Source organism: Dama dama, chromosome 16 (assembly GCF_033118175.1).
Source record: "Dama dama isolate Ldn47 chromosome 16, ASM3311817v1, whole genome shotgun sequence".
NCBI classification, from domain to species: Eukaryota; Metazoa; Chordata; class Mammalia; order Artiodactyla; family Cervidae; genus Dama; species Dama dama.
In genome coordinates, this window is record NC_083696.1 from 12215052 (window position 1) to 12230987 (window position 15936).

Consider the following 15936-nt stretch of genomic DNA (forward strand, 5'->3'; position numbering starts at 1 on the left):
GAGGCCAGCCCAGTCTTGCTCACGTGGTGGGCACAGAGTTCCAAGAGGATGTAGAAGGCTTCTAGGACCTCTTGAAGCCTAGAGCCAGATCTGGGAAGGGGGAAGGTTTGGAGCTTTTTATTTGTAATCAGTCAATAGCCAAATCATCAAACTATGCTTCAGCCTCTGTAAGAAACTGAAACAAGTGGGATTCTGGTCCTCAGGGCACCTGGAGCTTGTGGGATTGTCACAAAAAAATGTAAAATTCACTTTATGGTCTTTTAGCGCCTCATAAGTCTCCACGAAAGAACATCAAAAAGCTCTTAAAAAAAAAAAAAGCTTTAAAAGTGACGTCACTTCAAAATGGAATTCACTTCTTTGACATCTGTAGTTTTACCTCCTATAGGTTTCCTTACCACAATATCTTTGTCATTTTAATACTTTGTTAGAAAAACAACTTAGGATTCTTGTGTTTTAAATTATATTTTAGGAAATATCAAATATTTAGAAGTAGTGTGTGGTTTTTCTGTGACAGCATTTTATTTGTTCTGTTTTACTTAAAAAGCAGCATGGTTTTTAGAGGTTTTATTGTTTTTTTTTAAAACAACTCTTCCATGGTTTGCTGCTTGGGAAAAATGTATTCCCATGGAAGTTAACACCCACCAGGAGAATTTCCGGGCAGTAGGTTTGCTTTATACTGTCCGGTGTGGTCTTTCACTGTTGTTTCATGTGAACATTGTTTCATTTTGACATTTGGAAGGTAGGTAGGTCTGCTCTGTAACACAGAAACGTGGTTCTTCCAGGGTTGAACTTCCCAGCTTTGACCTGATCTGTTTTTCTCTTTTCTTCTCCTTGTGGAGCATTTCTTTTTGCTTTTTCTACTTGCTGTTACTTCTTTTTTAAAAATTGAAGTGTAGCTGATCTACAATGTTGTTAGCTTCTGCTGTCCAGCAAAGTGATTCAGTCATACATATGTACATTCTCTTTTTTAATCCCCTTTTCCATCGTGGTTTATCACAGGGCACTGAATATAGTTTCTTGTGCAGTACAGTAGAACCTTGTTGATCCTTTCAATATATAAGTGGTGGCATCTGCTAGTCCCAGTCTCTGACACTGACTTTCATTCTCATTGCCCCTCATCTCCCTTCCCCCAGTTTCTTCTCCTCCTCCCCTACCCCCCTCCCACTGGCGCTGATCCCATCTGGCGAACACCCTTCCTGGGTGCGAGCATCCACGCTTGCCCAGCAGAATCACTCCTTTCTTGGCCCCGCTCCCATTCCACCCAGCAGGATTTCTCATTTAAGCGGGGGAAAAAAGTGGGGGGTGTAGAGAGTCTGCCCAACTGCCTCTGAGTTGGCAAAACGCCTCCCCTTGAGTCTTCCCACACTTCCATGAACAGCGCAGCTTGGCAGCCTCCCCGACGCCCCCTCCTTCCCTCCGCCCGCCCGAGCCCACCAAACACAGTCAGAAGCTCTGGGTTTCTTTGCTGCATGCTGTAGTCAGCATGTCTGTTTCCGTGTGGTCCGAGACTGAGCTGCTCCCTGCCAATAAACCACTGCCGAGTGGCTGCCCAGCAGCTTCGGCCACGCTGCGCCCAGCCCCTGCCGCTCCTGGGCACTGTATATCTTGCATCCCAGGGGACAGGCTGCACGAAGAGAGGGAGGCAGATCACAAACCCACTGCCCCCAGTTACCCAAGTCGCTGTGGCTGCCACCAGTTGTGCATTCCAGGCTGAAAGGCACAGCTGTCTTTAAGATGTATGCAGTGGGTGGGCTCATCAGTGGAGACTCAGCAGAGGGGACAGAAACACTTTGGCTGCTGGTTCCAGCCAAGAACACCAGGCACAAAAGGATTCATTTATCCATCCCTTTGCTTCAGTTAGTAAGCCTTCCTTATGTGCAAGGTTTCAGCTAGATCCAGTTCATTGATATAAAAGTTGCTGTTATCATCTTCGATATTTGTTTCTTAGGGATGGGAGAAAGTGGTATTGGAACTCCGAGTTGTGCTTTGCACACTTGTGGTAGGCTCTGCTCATCACTGACTTCTCCTGAATGCTATGAACTAAGAAAATAAATTATAACCTTCCCATGACCTGAAAGACTCATTACTAGACTCTTACCGCTTGGAAAGGTAGAAAGAAATATTAGCTCTCCATCACCCAGTACTGAAAACCTGGAAGCCGTGAGCCCCTTTTAAAATACATTTAGTTGAGAGATGTTCCTGAGCAGTTTCTCTGTGCCAGGCAGGGGTTCAGTGGTGGACCGATAGACATGTTCCCTACCTGCTAGGAACTTACAATTTAGCTACACAAAGCAATTTGTAATCGCAGACTGTGCTGTGTTGATACAATATGAAGAAGGGATCCCAGGGAAGGTTAGACTAATATCCTAGTCTCTAAACCAAGATCTGAAGGATGGCTCAAAGATAGTTATTTAATTGCTTCAGGAGAGAATGTTACCTTTCGTTCAGAATAGTTGGAATTCTGAGCATTTATCCTCATGTAGAAACAATGCCTTTCCAAAGCAAATCATTTCTCTTTAGAGCCGAAAGAAACCTTAGAGATTATCTGCTCTAAACTCTTCTTTCTACAAGAGGAAATTGAGGTCTCAGGGAAAGATGAGTATTTTGCTCAAGAGGGCATATCCCACCTGCAATCAGCAGGACCCAGGAAGGGACCCAGGACATTTTTCTCTAAATCCTGTTTCCAAGATATCAAACTGCTTATTTTGCATTTTTTTTTTCTGAAAAACTTCTTGGATTCATTGCTTTTCAGAAACCATAAACACTGAATTGTACTCAAAGTATTTAGAAATCCAGAAAGACTGGCTCACATTCAGCCTCCGACACAAACTATGTCACTTTGAATGATTAATTCCTTCTAATTCTCTGTTTCTTCTGTAAAATGGGCTTCATAATGGTATAGTTTTATGCGTGTGTGTATATATGTGTGTGTGTATGTGTGTGTGTGTATTCTTTATCATCTGAGCCACTGGGTGTATGTATATATACATATGATAAAAAAATGTGTATGTATATATACACATGATAAAAAATCTCCCTGGGTCAGGAAGATCCCAGTGGAGAAAGGAATGGCTACCTACTCCAGTACTCTTGCTTGGAGAATTCCATGGACAGAGAAGCCTGATGGGCTACAGTCCATGGGGTCACAAAAGAGTCAGACATGACTGAGCAACTAACACTTTTAGTTTCACGTGTGTGTGTGTGTGTGTGTGTGTGTGTGTGTATATATGTATATATGTATATGTACATAGTGGGTTAGCCAAAACATTCATTCAGATTGTTCTATAACATTGTATAAAAAAACCCAAACAAACTTTTTGACCAACCCAATATTTATGTATATTTAGGTATATCTGTAGATATGTGTGTGTATACATATTGATATATATCTGTAGATAGACAGATGGTTGGGTAATTGAGACAATACACCTAGAGTGCCTAGGACAGTATCTGACTTGTCAGTTCTTAATCAGTGATAGTCATTGTTATGATATAATATTGTGAGAAAACTAATGAATGAACACTAAAATGCTAATCTCAAGAACGAGATACTGGAAGATAAAGGACAGCATCTCTTTTGTAAATCCTACTCTTCTGGGTGAGACTAGTGGCCTTAACCTGAGAAATTGGGCTGTCAGGAGGATATGGAGAATCCCTGCATGCAGGTGAGTACCATCAAGAAGCATTGCAGCTACTAAAGGTGGACAGCCTATATTGACCTAATGAGTATCCAGTGAAAAGCAAGAATCCTGGGTGAGAAAAGGCAGTAGGATAATGTGCCATTGTATACTGAAGAAGAGATTGTTGGCTTGACTGGGGAAAAGTTATATGCTGAGGCAAACTGTATTTGTTAACTAACTTCATGGAAAAGCAGAATACTAGAGCTAGCTATAAGGGTCTTTCTCAACATTCACTTGGGAGATGAGGAAAGTGCATCCCACGAAGGAAGTTTTTATTTTTCTTTTTTTTAGTTGTAAATCAGTGCTTTATGAAAGGCTGTTTATATTTTGTCTTTTTAAATAAACTGACATAACTCATTTTCATTTACTGCAGGTATTTTGTATAATTCAGAAATTCAGGTATGGAATTTTAATACTACATGAGCAGGTTTAAAAGGTTAGGGAAATATCCTTCTAGGATTAGTTATTGAACTTAAGCTAGGGGAAGAAGATTGAAAACCTATGGAATCTAACAAAAAGAAGGTGCTTCCAATTTCTAGCTCTAGGTTTACTTTCTCATTCTTCACAGTTAACAAAGGCATTTGAAACTGATGAAGAGGCCAATGCTGATGATAGCAGTAAAAACTGATGATGATGATAATAATAATAATAGCTAATATCAATATTTTAGTGGCACTTACTATATCTCGGGCTTTCCTGGTGGCTTAGCTGGTAAAGAATCTGACTGCAATGCAGGAGACCTCGGTGTGATCCCTGGGTTGGGAAGATCCCCTGGAGAAGGGAACCGCTACCCATTCCGGGATTCTGGCCTGGAGAATCCCAGGGACTATACATCCATGGGGTTGCAAAGAGTTGGACATGACTGAGTGAGTGACTTTCACTTTACTATATCTCAAATATTTCAAGCATTGATATATATTAATTCTTTGATGTTCAAATAACTCTCAGGAATAGTGTTCTACTTTAGAGACAAGGAAACTAGAAGTCTGAGAGGTTAAGTAACTTATCCAGAGTCACACAGCTAATAAGAGCTGACTTATGAACCAAAATCGTCTGGCTGTGGAGTCTACCATCTAGCCACAGAAATAGACATTTAACAGATAAACACAATTAAAAATATAATTGCAAAATGCTGTTAAGTATTAATTTGACCCTCTTGAGATCATCAATATTTGTTTACTTTCAACCTACGAGGTGGCAGCTTCATGCAGTTCAATCTAATACAAGGCAGGAAAAGAAGAGAATGAATGACAGAAAGGACTAACCCGATCTTGCCACTGCTTACAGTTTTTTTAATTATTACTCATTTATGGAGTGAGCTGGGCTTCCCTGGTGGCTCAGCTGGTAAAGAACCTGCCTGCAATGTGGGAGACCTGGGTTTGATCCCTGGGTTGGGAAGATCCCCTGGAAAAGGGAATGGCTACCCACTCCAGTAGTCCAGCCTGGAGAATTCTGTGGACTGTATAGTCCATGGGGTCGCTAAGAGTCTGAGATGACTGAGCGACTTTCACTTCATGGAATAAGCTACAAGTTCCTTAGCAGAGCACAAAGGTTATATGATTTGACCTTTCTTTACCCTTTGAGCTAAAAGCTGGAACTAGTTATAGTTTCCCCAAAATACCACATGATTTCATTGCTCAGACCTTTTTTCCTGCTTCTTCGAGTCCCCTTTCCCACCACAACCAACCATTTGCCTTGTTCCTACTTCATCAGACTAGTGATTTAACGGGCAGTGATTTTCTAGTTCACTGTGCATCTCCATTGCCTGCTTTAACAGTGCCCATCAAGAAAACAGATGTAAGTATGAGGCCAAGTTTAATACCAGAACCTTAAGCGAACAAAGAACTCATTATATAAATCAGAGGCAATTGCCTGGTGTCCACGTCCGCCTTGGGCACCATGGGATCCTTAGCATAAGACTTTTTAAGAATGTACTCCGTTTACTTGAATGCAAAATATTGACATTTGGTTAACTTTTGTCAACAATTAATCAAATACAGTGCATGGTAATGGTTAATTCCCTAGATGAGTCATTTTAAAAGGCTAGTTGTGCATAGCCAATGAACTCCTGCTGTAAATCCAAGCAGTTGCAGCTGTTGTGAATTTCCCCTCAAGGGATTCGAGAGACAGAGTATGGAGACAACAGGCATCTTGAGGACACTGCTTTGCAGGCATCAGCTCCGTTTCAGTGAATTTGGAATGGTGAGCAGGTTGAAAATTATACCTGGATGGGGGCCAAGGCTGAGGACCAGATAATGAGCCAAAGCCCCAGTTATATTATTTTTCATAAAAGGAGGATACACAATAGAAATGGAAACAGTGACATATTTATGTGGCAATATCTTATTACACATGTAAATATATGCACACAAATCCCCACCTTCACCCTGCACACACACTCATTTTCTTGCCTAACTACTGTATCATTTCTTTGGAAAGAGAAAGGACAGAGAACTGTAGACATTCTTGAACAGAAACCAGAACATTTGGAAACCTTGTTCTCTGAGCAGAGCAGAGCTATTTTTTTTTCTCCCAGAAAACTTCCCTGGCTGTGCCTAATATTGGATTTGTAAGGTGTAAGGAATTTGTACAATGTATTCCTACTCAATTTTTTATGAGGGAATGTTGCTGGCATGTTGACAGTGGTTCTCATCAGCTTAAGGAGGATGGGTCATTGCTGCCTGGACTGGGCTAGTTAGTTTGGTTTGCCACTGAACGAGGTAGGGATTCAGTCCTGATGGTGTGTTTTCCAGCCCATCATAATTTTTATAACAGGACAACATGTATCATTAGACTGTCAGTGTGAAACACTACCCAACTTCAAAGTCAGAATACTGTATTTCAGTTCAGTTATTATCTTCTTCAGCTCTGTGGCTTCTATTTGGTACTTTCCTATAGTTTCTATTTCTTGTTGAAGTTCTGTGTTCCCTCAGTTTTCTTCCAGTTTGGTGAGCATCTTTATGACTATGACTTTGAACTCTTTATCAGGCAAATTACTTATCTTTATTTAAGGTGTTTTTTTTTCCCCCTGAAGTTTTGTCTTATTCCTTTGAATAGAATATATTTCTCTGTTTCTTCATTTTCCTTGACTCTCTACATTGCTTTCTATGAGTTAGATATAACAGCTCAGTCTCGAAGAAGTGGCCCCATGTAGGAGATGACCTGTATCTTTCAACCCTCCCCAGCTCTTGGTTGTCTCTTAAACTTTTGTGATTGTCCAGGCAGCTTATTTTGTTGTACTTTATTATTTAAAAAAAAATTTATTGGAGTCGAGTTGCTTTACGATATTGTGTTAGTTTCTACTCTGCAGTAAAGTGAATCAGCTGTACCTCTACATATATCCCCTCTTTTTTGGATTTCTTTCCCATTTAGATCACCATAGAGCATTATTGTGGAGAAGGAAATGGCAACCCACTGCAGTATTCTTGCCTGGAGAATCCCAGGGACAGAGGAGCCTGGTGGGCTGCCATCCGTGGGGTCGCCAGTCGGACACGACCGAAGCCACTTAGCAGCAGAGCGTTATTGGGTCGAGTTCCCTGTGCTATATAGGACAGCCTTTTTAAAAATTTTTAATGGCTCCCATTAGCTGAGGGTGTGCCAAAACCTGCAGGTGTTCCAATGGGGAGGACCTCAGTCAGCGCTTAGATGCAGGCTGTTTGGAATTCATACCTTCAGGCAGCGGCTTTTAAAGTATGCAAATACATACAGTCTACAAGTGGAAGACTCACTGGCTGCCAGAGCCGGGCCATCTGGAGGTGTCCCCAGGGTGGTAGTCACAAAAATTGGGGCTCCAGATGAGCGTCTAAACTCCTCTCCAGGAAGTATCAGCAAGGTGTGGAGAGGAGGAGAGAGCAAGTAAAGATGGCATCCAACTGCCTGGGTTCCCCGAGAGCACCTCTCTAGGCCTCTGTGCGCTTGGCAAACCTAAGGCCACCCCTCAGGCTCCAGAAGAAGCAAACAGGCCTCTTTGATAGGAAGTCAGAGCAGTGTTTCATTCTATAATCTGTGCAGTGCCCTGGGGGTGCTAGCCTGCCAAGAACAGTCTCTCTGATTGTTACAAGGCCCAAAGGACTCCAAAGCACCCCCACCACCATCTCCAGAGCCAGGCAATCCAGGAGCATCTTCTGGGTAAAACCTGGCCACCAGAAACGTGTGAAGCCTCCCTCTGGGAGACACTGGCATTTTGGTTTGTCCAAGGAGAGCATGAAGTTAGCACCTCCCCTTGGAGAGCTCTGGAAAGGATTGTAATTAGCACTTACACGTGGGTTTAATTAGAAACCTGCCCCTGGGGCTGCAGCTAGAGCGGTTAATTAACATAGAAAGTCTGTGTTCCCAGGGGCTATTGCCTCTTCCTGTCTCTTGGGGGCCGAGGTGGTTTAAGAACTTTTTCTCCAGTGGTTGCTCTTTCTCCCTTGGGGAAGCATAAGCCCCACCCACTTCCAGAGCCCAGCGATCTATGGGTAGTGGCTGCTGAGCAGCCGCGAGAACTGGGGCACCGGCCTCGTTTGAAAGCTCCCCTTTTGGAGGTGATGTGGCCCTAGAGCATAGCAGAGGGAGAGAATATAGATGGTGCCTGTTGGGAGAAAGAAGGAAATAAGAAAAAAAGATGGTATCCACTGTCCAGCGTGAGGAAGAGAAAGAGGGTAAAAGATGGTGTCCGCCAGCCAGCAGGCCCCTGTGTGTGTCTAAACTCAGACGCTTTAAGATGAGCAAATGAACTTGAGTCGTATCAAATTTGGATGCCTCCTGACCCTCTGCCTCTGCGTTGAGCCCTGGGGCAGGTGAGTCATGAAAGACCCCATTAAGAGGCTTTTCTCAGTTCCTTATAATCTGTGGGTTTCTTGGACTTGAGCCCTGCTGGATTTCAAAGCTAAATGTTTTGGGATCTTGTCTCTCAGATGCAGGTGTTACAAGTTGGGAGCCTACTGTGGGGTTCAACTCCTCCCTCCTCAGGGAGCAGCTCCAGGTTTTGAGTTCTCTCTGATTTGTGGGCGGCCATGCAGGGATGGGGTTCATGATGAGGTTTTGTCCCAACTCCTCCTGTCTGCTTCTATGGGGGCTTTGTCTCTTTGGCCCAATGTTTGTGTCTGCATGCCCGGTGGTGTCCGACTCTTTGCGACCCCATGGACTGCAGCACGCCAGGCCTCCCTGTCCATCACCAACTCCCAGAGCCCACCCAAACTCATGTCCATTGAGTCGGTGATGCCTTCCAACCATCTCATCCTCTGTCGTCCCCTTCTCCTCCTGCCTTCAATCTTTCCCAGCATCAGGGCTTTTTCATATGAGTCAGGTCTTTGCATCAGGTGGCCAAAGTATTGGAGTTTCAGCTTCAAAATCAGTCCTTCCAATGAACACCCAGGACTGATCTCCTTTAGGATGGACTGGCTGGATCTCCTTGCAGTCCAAGGGACTCTCAAGAGTCTTCTCCAACACCACAGTTCAAATGCATCAATTCTTCAGTGCTCAGCTTTCCTTATAGTCCAACTCTCACATCCATACATGACTACTGGAGAAACCATAGCCTTGACTAGACGGACCTTCCTTCTCTGGGGAATCTTCACAAACTAGGGATGGCGCCCGCATTGGCAGGCAGATTCTTTACCACTGTGCCACCTGGGAAGCCTTGCCCAATGTGTTGTAGTTGCTTAGACGGCCTTTAGGTTTTTTTCAGAGGAAGTTGTACCATATATATTATAGCTGCAGATACATTGCGTGTTGTGGGAGGAGGTGACCCGGGAATCCTCCTCCATCACCGTCTTGAACGGAGACCTCCCAAAGTCAGTGTGTTGTTTTCTTTAGAAATATTCATAAAAATATACTCAGTATTCTGAAATTGTCAAAGAAAAAAAGATTATGAACAATTCCTGCTTCTCATTGTAGAATATTCCTCGTTTCCTTCTCCTTTCCCCTAGTCACACTATAAGTAACTCTTTCCTATAGCAGTGAAAGGGAGACAGGGAAAACAGTTAACACCTGCTAAATAAGTAATCTTCAAATATTTTTGCTCATGTAAACACCGAAGAAAGATTGAAAATGTATGTGCCCCTCATTGCTTTTTAAGAGGCCATCCAAACTTTTCAACAGGGTTTTTAAAGATGGCATTTCCATAGTACTGTATTGATGTTTAAAAACCATTGTGCAACTATACTCCAATAAAACCGTTAAAAAGAATTCATTTGAATCTGTTCTAATGAGATGGATGAAACTGGAGCCCATTATACAGAGTGAAGTAAGCCAGAAAGATAAAGAACATTACAGCATACTAACACATATATATGGAATTTAGAAAGATGGTAACGATAACCCTATATGCAAAACAGAAAAAGACACACAGAAGTACAGAACAGACTTTTGAACTCTGTGGGAGAAGGTGAGGGTGGGATGTTTCGAAAGAACAGCATGTATGTTATCTATGGTGAAACAGATCACCAGCCCAGGTGGGATGCATGAGACAAGTGCTCGGGCCTGGTGCACTGGGAAGACCCAGAGGAATCGGGTGGAGAGGGAGGTGGGAGGGGAGATCGGGATGGGGAATGCGTGTAACTCTATGGCTGATTCATGTCAATGTATGACAAAACCCACTGAAATGTTGTGAAGTAATTAGCCTCCAACTAATAAAACAAACAAACAAACAAACAAAAAAAAACAAATGCAAACAAACAAAAAGAAAGAAAAGTACATGGTGCTTTTGAAAAGTGAACTAAGGGCAATTGTGTCAAGGTGCAATAGATGCTTTCTCTGGCACATCAGTTTAGGTAAGAGTACATAAGGATGCTGAAGTCCTGGAAATTGGCTAAGATAATTCATGCCATACCCACATGTCTCTCTTTTTTTTCCCCCATTTATTTTTTTATTAGTTGGAGGCTAATTACAATATTGTAGTGGTTTTTGTCATACATTGACATGAATCAGCCATGGATTTACATGTATTCCCCATCCCGATCCCCCCTCCCACCTCCCTCTCTACCCTCTTGCAAAGTCTTCGCCTTCTTATGTTCCTCATTTGCAGAACAGGAGGCAGTGTGAAAGAATGTTAAATTTTCCTAATGTCATTCATTTCTGAAGATGTTAGTGTGCAGACCCAACTCTCTGGGAGCCCAGAACCCAACACACTCTCTGCTCCATTTTATTGCCAACAGTCATTCCATAGCACTCATTGCACTGTCCTTATCTGTCAAAGAAATGATTCAGAAATATTTTGCTGCTCTTTCCAGACTACATTTAAATAAACAGTTGCTTCTCAGTTGTAGCTTAGCATCTCCCGTGTTTTGTTCCCCGGGCTCTGCATGGAGTTGGTACTCACTAAATATGAGATGATGAGCCATGTTTGGATGGTAGCCAAAGTTAGCAATTTGAAAATGATAGCCCAATCTAGACAAAAGGACTGATGCTGAAGCTGAAACTCCAATATTTTGGCCACCTGATGTGAAGAACTGACTCATTGGAAAAGACCCTGATGCTGGGAGGGATTGAAGGCAGGAGGAGAAGGGGACGACAGAGGATGAGATGGTTGGAGGGCATCACCAACTCAATGGACATGACTTTGAATAACTCTGGGAGTTGGTGATGGACAGGCAGGCTGGGCGTGCTGCAATCCATGGGGTTGCAAAGAGTCAGAAACGACTGAGCGACTGAACTGAACCTAGACAAAAGTCACGCTCAGAGAAATAATGGACCCGGTGAGCTTGCTAAATGCTGGCAATGCTGAGATATGTGATTGAGTCGTGTGCGTGTGTGCTAGGTCACTTCAGTCGTGTCCAACACTCTGAGACCCCATGGGCTGTAGCCTGCCAGGCTTCTGTGTCCATGAGATTCTCCGGGCAAGAATACTGGAGTGGGTTGCCATGCCCTCCTCCAGAGGATCTTCCCGATGCAGGGATTGAACCTGTGTCTCTTATGTCTCCTGCGTTGGCAGGCAGGTTCTTTACCACTAGTGCCACTTGAGAAACCCTTATACAACCTTGTAAATCCATAAATCTATAAATAAATTGTTACAGATTGCAGTTAGTGGCATGAATGCTAGGGATGAATCCTAGTTCTGTCACTTCCTTGCTGGGTTTTTCTGGGCAAGTTTGTTGACCTCTGTGAACCTTAGTTTCTTAGTCTATGAAGTGGGGTTAATAAAGTAGGATTGTTACAAAAATTCAAGGAGATAGTATGTGTAAAAAGCATATTACAGTGCTTGGCGTATAGTAAGTCCTTGATTAATTTAAATCATGATGCTTTACCAGTGGTGGTTCTGAACAGAGAGAGGTTTTGCTCTTTGGGGACAGTTGGCTTTGTCTGAAGACATTCTTGATTGTCCCAGCTGGAAGGAACTACTGCTATCTAGTGACTAACAGCCAGGGACACTGCTAAATAGCCTATAGTACACCAAACAGCTGTGACAAGTTCCAAATGTCCCCCTCTACTGAGGTTGAGACATCTGCTCTGTATTGACAAAGTGAATTAATGGTTTCATGAAAGACTGAGAAAACATTATCTCTTTTGAAAGTTTGATAAAAAAAAAATTAAAGCCATGCGATTCTATCAGGCTTAAATAATATCTTGGGTATGAACATTACAGTATTTTATGCTCCAGCCTTCCTAGGCTTAAAGCCCTTTCATGGCTCCAAATTTATCCTCCTTTGCTTAGAATAGTCCATGTCTGTTCAGTTTTTACCAAGTCCATCAGGATTCTCAACAAACTCACATTTCTGATGAAACTTCCCCTTCCATTCCTTGTTGTCCTGGCACACTTTGATCTAGATTTTTTTGGTTCTCATAAATATCTTTTTTCTGTTAACACTTACCACACAGTATCACCATTTTTGGTATGATTTTTTCCTTTGATATTCTCTGAATCTCTTTAGGGGAGGATTATGTCTATGTCTCTCCCCACCCCCCCCACTTTATTGCCTCTGCTACATGGCCATGAACTTGGAGTAAGCATTAATAAATTTTGAGTGAATGAATGAATGAGTAAATAAAGTAATTTGCATGTTAAGATACTAGAACACAGCATATGGAAACTCTGCTTGGTTCCCAACTTCCTGGGAATTTTCCATTCCTTTTTTAGAGAAATGAAGGTGAACAAGTCTACTGACCCTTAGAAGCACTGGCTAAGAATCAAAGTCAGCCATCTGGAAGCTCAAGTGCAACAGTAGGAAGTGGCTAATCACACATTTATGCCTTTCATGTTGTTTAGTTACACCAAGGTTACTTTACAAATTTAGTTCTAAAACCGTGGTATTGTGTATCTATGTCTGTTTGTATGTGTAAAGCTATTTGCATGTATTGATAATTGATAGTTTGGGTAGTATTTTAATTCATAGCACAGTCAAGAGAACATTCCAGGATATTGTGAAGTTTTACCACTTAAGCATTAGTTAGCAAATACAAAGCAAACCATTATTGCTGAATGTAACATATGTTATTGGTGGTTGAATCCCTAAGGTGTATGTGACTCTTTGTGACCCTGTGGACTGTAGCCCTCCAGGCTCCTGTGTCCATGGGACTTCCCAGGCAAGGATACTGGGGTGGGTTGCCATTTCCGTCTCTAGGGGATCTTCCCAATCCAAGGATCAAACCCAGGTCTCTTGCATTGCAGGCAGGTTCTTTACCAACTGAGCCACCAAGGAAACATATGTTCATGTTTGGGAAATTTTTCATAAAACCTTGACATTTATAGATTTTGTCAAAATACAGAAGCAGTGTAGGAAAATAAATCATGAACTATAGAATAAGTATGAAAAAGGTAATGAAATACACATTATATGTGAAATGTGGAACATGTAAAGGCATAGCCATAAAGGTTAATAAGGCACGGTTACTCCTTTTCACCATCAATATTTAAAACAAAAAAGAGTTGTTTTACTATTTGCATATGATGTTATTGCTAACCTAGAAAATCCAAAGAAATCCATGGAAAACCACTAGAATTAATAGAACAGACTCATAAGGTGGCAGGATAAAGACCTCATATCAATGAAACATTAAATTTAAAAAATGTCATGAAATCCAATTTATAGTAATAAAAAAAAAAGTGTTTCCTAAGAATAGTTTCAAAGAGAAATGTGTGACCCTCATGGGCAACTGTAAAATTTTATAGAAGCTGATAGATGCATAAGAGGTCAAATTGTAAATTTCTATAGGCCGAATACCTCTTTCCAGTCATTCTAATACTCGTGCACAATCTTCTTCATATTCTGTTCCATGTATAAAGCAGTATCCCTTGCCTGCAACCAGGCATACCTCTGTAGTGACCCAGATACTGCAGGCTCCAAGGCAAAGTTTCTGTGTCTTGGGTATTTCTGAATGCACCCTGAAATTTTTGCTTCTCTGCCTTTCACTTTTAAAATTTTTATTACACCTTTTGAGATACTATTGTCACATACAGATTTAAGAACTAATACAGAGAAGTCCCCTATTACCATTTTCCTAGTTTTTCCCGATGGTATCATCTTGCAAAACTGTAATATAATATCACAACCAGGATATTGACATTGATACAGTCAAGTTATAGAACAGCATCACCACCATGAGAATCCATAACACGTCGTTTTAGAACCACAATCACTTCCCTCCTACCCCTGATTGCCCCTGCTTTAACCTCTTGAAACCACTAGTCTGTTCTCCGAGTCTTTGATTTTGTCATTTTGTGAGTGTTATATAAACAGTCCTCCAGCAGAGGGAAGAGGGAGGAGCACCAGCAGGTAAATATAGAAACCCAGGTTCCTCATTTGCCCTGTTGATTGACACTGACATGTATGTGTGTGAGGGGATCCTCATTCCTGCTGGATGGGGATGGAAGTCCATGCTCTTTGCTAGCCTCCACTGGTTCCCCTGGGATGGAAGGGGTCTGGATGCCTGCTGATTGCTCTCCATGTGCCCTCCATTGACACTGCGAGGAGGGAACCTCTTCACTGCTTGGGTGTCGTGCAAGTTCTCATATACCAGAGAGTACTCTGAGACCCACTCCAGTGGAGCAGGGAAGGACTCTCTGTTACTTCTGGGTGAGTATGGAAGCGAGACACCATCCTCACCCCTATGGTCTCCATTGATCTGAAAGACCCATCTCTGTTCTTGGCCTTCTCTCATACCAACCCTGGCAGACATGTGGAGGTGCCTTTCTGGATCTTTGCAGGAGTGGAAATTAGGCTGTTTACTTGGCCTCTGCCTGGTAAGGCTCAGCTTGGGCCACAGGTTTTTCTGTGGTGTTTGGCTAGAATAGGGTTGATTGATTATTGTCCGGAAGTGATCTGTTTTGCTAGGCTGCCCTTTTCTTCATCCTTTGGCTGAGAGAAGTGTATTTTGTTGTTTGGGGGCTTTTATGTTCACCCTTGTTGGTGTTTTGAGGTTTCCAGCTTCTTCAGCTCTAAGTCGGGGATATGTGAGGGAAAAGTAAACCCAGGGAACTTACCAGCATGTTGTTCTTTGAATCTTGAGGTCCCTGGCAGGTCTGCCTTATCAGTGTCATTTCATGTCTATTTTATATATAACATCTACAGGTTTTAGCTGTACTTTAGCAGAAGGACTAAGGAAAAAATACATCTACTCCATCCTCCCGGAAACAGATGCCTCTCCTTTTCATGTGCATCATCTCTTTCTTCTCTGTTGACACTTTTTTCCATGATGGCTGTATCAATCCAGTGGTATTGTTCTTTACATGTTATGTCTTTAGAATGGGTGATGTCAGTTTTCTCATATTTTATGCCCAGTGATGACTTATATTTCTAGAAAACTAGAAGTAGCCAAAAGGGAAATGGGAGTCATGGAGAAAAACAGTAAGTCAGTTAAGCAAAAATTAAAAAAAAGTTAACTGTAATTAAGTTCTTAAATTATCCTTATGTATAGAGATATATGGGAGTGAGTAAGTCTTTCCATGTTTGATGTTTGAGGATGAATATTATTGTCTTTCAAAATCATTCTCCAGAAGGCATCCAAGGTGATCTTGTCACAAGTCCTAACTTATTGTCATTTTTCTCATTGTTTTAAGAATAAATTCCTAGCTTTTGAAAATGACCTATTCAGCCCAGTGGTTCTTGCACTCACCTTTCTAACCTCACCCCTCTTTCTTCCAGCCAGAGACAACTCTTAATATTTTCAAGCTTGTCCTCTCTTGCCTTTGAGTCTGCACATGTTGATCCCTCTGTCTGAAATGCCATCACCCTGTTTCTGTATCCCCTCACTTTTATGCATGGTTCTGGTCTCACCTCTGAAATCTCTTTGACCAACAAAGCTTACCTGACCACCCACCCCTGCCTCAAGTCTGGGT

General features: G+C 42.2%; 1 protein-coding gene across 1 annotated transcript in view; it reads left to right on the forward strand.

Annotated features, from left to right (window-relative positions):
- Positions 1 to 15936, forward strand: part of SVEP1 (sushi, von Willebrand factor type A, EGF and pentraxin domain containing 1) — a 191405-nt gene that overhangs the window by 38126 nt on the left and 137343 nt on the right. The gene's annotated exons all lie outside the window — the stretch shown is intronic.